Source organism: Nicotiana tabacum, chromosome 8 (assembly GCF_000715075.1).
Source record: "Nicotiana tabacum cultivar K326 chromosome 8, ASM71507v2, whole genome shotgun sequence".
Classification (NCBI taxonomy): domain Eukaryota; kingdom Viridiplantae; phylum Streptophyta; class Magnoliopsida; order Solanales; family Solanaceae; genus Nicotiana; species Nicotiana tabacum.
In genome coordinates, this window is record NC_134087.1 from 58,124,181 (window position 1) to 58,130,180 (window position 6,000).

Sequence of the window (6,000 nt, forward strand, 5' to 3'; positions counted from 1 at the left end):
TTGACTCGCCAAAATTATCCAAGACCAAGACCCAATTTTGACCGCAAGCCACCTAGACAATACTCTGCCATTGCTGAACCCATCGACCAGCTGTATGAGAGGTTGAAAACTGCAAGTTACGTCACTCCTGTTCCGGCTGTGGCGTTAGAGAATCCATCCCAATGGGTCAATCCAAACAAAACTTATGCGTATCATTCTGGTATGAAGGGGCACACCACTGATGAGTTTCAAACATTGAAAGATACGATCCAGACACTGATCGACAACAAGGTCATACAAGCAAGGGAAGCTACACCCAATGTCCGCAACAACCCTCTCCCTGATCATAGATGTGGTAGCATACATGTGATAGAGACGAACGAAGAATGGGACCCTGAGGGGTCGATTGGGCTTATTCGGGAGGGCGATGACTTTAAACTCTCGGTCACACTTACTCCTATTGTAGTACAAACTCAGTCGCCAATCGAGGTTGAGGTAGCTGCACCAGTTCCATTTGAGGTAGAGGTGGCTCCACCTGCGGCCACCCCTGTTCCGTTTGAAATAGAAGTGGTCACACCTTTTGCAGTAACGGTATCAACCATACCTCCTTTCCATTCAAAAGCAATACCCTGGGATTATGTTGCCGAAGCAGAGCGGAAAGAGAAGGCAAAAGTAGAGGAATCCGATGCTGCATAAGGAATGACTAGGACCGGAAGGGTCTATACACCTGAACACCTGGGAAGACCAAGTAAGGATGCCACTGTATTAGTGAAAATTAGACTCGCCATGTGAGTCTATTAAATGGCGACACGTGTCAATAAAGTTTAAAGAAAAGTGAAGAACGACATGTAAAGATGATATGTGAAACACCCTCAGGACCGAACATACTCATACCGTGCCTGTTAGCCCCAAAACTGATCATCATGAAATAGCCCAGATCAGGCGCGGGAGAATATCTCATAATTACAAATGAGGAAGGAATAAATTAATCCCGGATTATATGAGATTTACCATCATTACACCATCACTTACAAATCAATTATTAATAAATGCAATAAATGATTGTAACGGTCAGAACAAGGCAATCAATTACGAGATTGACTCAACAGGCACGAGATTGACTCAACAGGCGCAAGATTGACTCATTAATTATAGAATTAACTCATTAATTATAGAATTAACTCATCAGTTATGGAATTAACTCATCAGTTACGAAATTCCAGCATTTACACAGCTGTTACAAGTCTTCCAAAAGTAATGGATGGATTGAGTAAATGCTCATAATGGACCCATAATTCAAGGAGACTATTTACTTAGATTTAGCCCTATAAATAGACATACTTTTACCACCATCAGAGGAATCTAATTTGCTTCTCTACAATTCTATACATTGTAATTTATAGCATATTGCTCTCAAGTTAGCCATAATTCGGCCCTTCAAGCTCTGTTCGACTCATTATCCTATCAAAGATCATTCAATAAGAATTCTTTATTCTCTGCTTTATTTTTATTATATTATCTGTCATTGAATTTATTTCTCACTTCTCTATCACGTTGTATTAACGAAATTTTATATCTTTCGGATTGAATCAGTTGCTTGTGGCCCCGTCATATAAAATTATTGCTTTGACCTTAAAAACTATTTTTTGGGTTAAACAGTTTGGTTCCGTTACCGGGAACTCTTGCAAATTTGCTATTCATCCAAAGATAGTAACAATTTTTGTTAATATTCGCTTGTTTTCAGTTTAAACCTTCATCATGGCCGAAATTTACCAATCAACACAGTTGAGGACAACCAAGTTGGAGATGGCGTACCATGCAAAATAAAAAGGGAAGAATAGCCATGATAATGATATGTAAGTAACAAGCAGAGAAAAATAGAGAATGTACATCGATATATTGGTATCGCAACTATCTGTACCAGAACTGATTATAACGGATCTGTACGAAATAGTTCCGGAACAGGAGGTTCAGATACACCAGGTAATTTTAATTTGCAAAATTTAGTTCTAACCTTACAGAAACAGATCAAGGAACAGAACGAGCAGATAGAACACCTTCGGGAATTCCTATCTATCCTGTGAGAATGATATGCATAACCATTGCAGCACCGAAATTTAAACAGAAGAAGACACGATAAGTCGAATCGACACTAATAAGTGTCCAAAAATAGGTTCAAAAACCAAACCGAGGTGATTCCAGATATGATTGAAGGAGTCAGAATAATAACGCCGGACCTTCCCAGAACTGAGGAGTAAAATTTACATTCGATATAATACAAAGCTTCGAATAGAGGAAGACACGTTCATTCAATTGAAAGTCAAAAATAGGTCCGGAGATCAAGCGGATGTGATTCTTGGGTGATTCAAATATAAATGCAAAAATCTAAAAAATAGGAGAATAATGAAGATTAGGAAGAACATGGGTAAAACATCCACGAGATTGCTTACAAAGATACCATACCTAACAACTGAAAAAGAAGAGATAGCTGTGGGATGGAATAGACACGAGGAAGGAAGGTTCATTAATAACCTTGGACAATAATACAAATATTTTCGGAAGCAATTATTGAACCGAAGGCATCAAAAGCCACGAGGTTAAATGATGAAGAACTAGAAATTATCATTGACTTCCCAAATAGGAAGGTTTACGTTGGTCGAGACTCGACACCGAATTTAAAGGTAAGGTGATTAAACTTTTACATGCTAACAAAAATTGCTTCGCTTGCCTCCATGCTAACATAGTAGGTGTACCACCGGAGGAAAGGTTTATATGCTCAATATTGACCCGCGGTATAATCCGTCCAAGCAAAAGAAGAAACTAGAGTCAAATCATAAAAGATAAAGTTACAGATCTTCGAAAGATCGGTTTAGTCTGAAAAGTCGAATCATTCGAACTTGCTATCTAACAACAACGCATCATTACTTTCAAAATTCCGAGGAGAAAGATGATTGCCGGTACACCAAATTGTCTCAGATATCTCGGTTAAATGCAATTTTAATTCAAGAAGATAAGGTACACATTCTCCTATCTATTATAAAATGCTCTTATATACGGAAACTACATATCTACATTTTGATAAGTTGGCATTAATTATAGTTTCCCTAAATCTAAGGCCTTATTTTCAATGTCATTCAATTCCCATAGTCACTATATTTTCATTACGCAATATTTTGCATAAACATGAACTGTCAGGAAGGCTAGCTAAATGAGTAGTCGAACTAAGTGAATATGATATTGTTTATCAACCACGTACGATTAAAAAATCACAAATTTAGAAGATTTCATGATTAATCTTAGCTCGAACATATTACCTGAACATGTTATTTCTGGGATAATTCTCGGGATCTGGACCTTCTACACAATTAGGTCCACAAGTACTAAACTTCCCGAGTTAGGGGCAATGCTTAATGCCTATCAGGAAAAGTAGTTAGATAATTCATAAAAGTTATTTTATTACTAACAACAAAGACGAGTATGAAGCATATGCTACAGGGCTTAAATTAGCTTGGGGACTTAGAGCAAAAATATTGATTTAACGATTGATCAAATACAAGAAAACTATGCAGCCCAAGAAAATCGAGCCGGATGTGTTAGTCTCAGATCTACTGCTGATATCACTGACTTAGAAAGCAACTTTGGGCACTTATTGAGAAATATCATTTCCGGATCAAACAGTCTCGGGATCGAGCCATCTCTTATTTAGGCGATTCCTGATCTATCATCAATTAGAATGAAAATGAGGTAAGCCTGACTAATTTAATTTGGAATTGGCATAATAAATTCATTTATTACTTGCAGAATGGGACTTTACCCAAAGATAAACATGCTCTCGATAACTCTGAGTGCGTCTCATCCCGTACTACCTGCCTTGTTGGAGGAGAATTATATTTGAGAATATTCAAGGCTCCAAAAGCTAAAATGCCACATGGACCAAACAAACAAAATATATGATGCGAGAAATTTATAAAAAAAACAGTGAAAATTACTCCGGTAATAAGACTTCAAATCAAAAACTCATCAAAGTCAGTATGAATAGCTCAAATCAAGATATGGCATGATTCTCGACAACATTTTGGAACCTCTGTAGTTCCCGTCCAGAGTACAAAATATTTGATAAAAAGAGCTTCAGTACCGTCTCTATGTTGGAACAGGACCATCTGAAAATCCATCAATATCGAAATTAACTATCATACTGGGGACTATTAGACTGCGGATTGTCAAATTATGATCCCAGTGGTTGAGTTCTCACACCTCAAAACTCAAACACTAGGGAGATTACTCATACTTGAAGATTAGTCAATTTGACCTGACATTATTTACCAACTCAACTCAGTTAGTTGTATTACTCATATCAAGCATAAGCACTTCAAAAAGTATTGAATGAGTTCTTCAAAAATACATATACTACACGTACACAAAAAGGATCAAGAACTCCATGTCAGAGTCAAGAATCCCACGATAAAAAATGAGAATGTTACATCTAAGTCAAGATAAATGTATGCAAATAAGCCATCAGAATAAAGTTCACTTTGAACAAACACGTGATTTATATTCGGTCCAACAACGACCATTCAAGCTAAATATCTAAGCCTTTCTTAATGGCTAATTGTATTATGACTCGGATCGATTATCCCATAAATCTCAAATATTATTTCGGACATGTGTCCCTCTCTACTTGGAAGTATGTTCATATACTCCAATTTAGATTCAAAATCCAATCAGATTAAATGTCTCTTCAAGAAAAATCTACTAAGATATATATTTATTTAGGATCAATACTCCCTCAAACTCAATATCTTACCGGGGTCAATACTCCATAAATTTTAATGGGGTCATACTCTTGTAAATCCTACCAGGATTAATATTCCCTCAGACTAAAAGTCTACTCGGATCAATCTATCCTATTTTACGCCTGAATGAAAAGGAGACGTCCTCTTCATAGCGTTTAAAGTATATAAAAGAGCCCTCTTTTACATAAAAGTTAGACACCCAAAGGTGTAACATTAAGACATCGCACATGTAACGATGCATTTAAATATATATTTTAAGTCTAAAAGACTAAGTATGAGCACTCAAATAATTTTTTAAAGTGCCAAGAAAAATTAGCACTCGGATAAATTCTCTAAAATACCAAATGATGATATTAGACCCGAAAGATACGAGGAACACTGTATTAATTCCGGTCTAGGTTACAACCCTTTTGGTAAAAAAAGGGGGTTAAGCAGTCATCATCTAAATATATACCTCCGAGTCCCGTATGTTTTTCCTTTTCAAGAAATGGACCATGTGGAAGGAATAATCAAATGCTCGAGATTACATACTTCAAAGCTCTAACACTTGGGGACTATATATATGGAAAGCAAAGAAGACTAGAAAAATCAAAATTCAAGTCAAGCCTAAGGTCTACCCAACAAATCGAAAGTTAAGAGCAAAGTCACGAGCCAAAAACACAAGCATGACTCGAAAACCTTTGAAAACATATTCGTAAATATAAACGAATGTTTCAAAAAAGGTTAAAGGCAGAATATTAGTTACGGGTAAAAATGCACATCTTTGTACTTACTCAAAAACTATTGTAACTGAAAACAGTTACGGATGGAAAAGCATTACCCTTGTATTCATTTGAAAACTGTTATCAATAAAAATAGTTATGGGTAAAAATTCATACCCTTATATTTAAAACTGTTGTAAACAAAAATAGTTATCTCCTTGTACTAATTCAAAAAAAAAACTATTGCAAAAGAAAAACAGTTACGAGTGCAAGCTTATATCGAATCTGTTAAAAGAAAAAACAGTTGCAAAATGAGTTATAGTCGATACACAAACACATGTGAAATGTTATGAAAGTTAAATGTAAAAACTTTCTTCAAAACATTGTTAAAGAAAAACATGTGAAAATTCCTATCTCTCTTTTGTATATTTACACCATTATGAAGTTGAGACGTCTTCTTCATTAAGTGTCGTTCATAAAAGGGCCCTCTTTTATAATTCGTGCTTATTCAAAAAAGTCACGGAGCA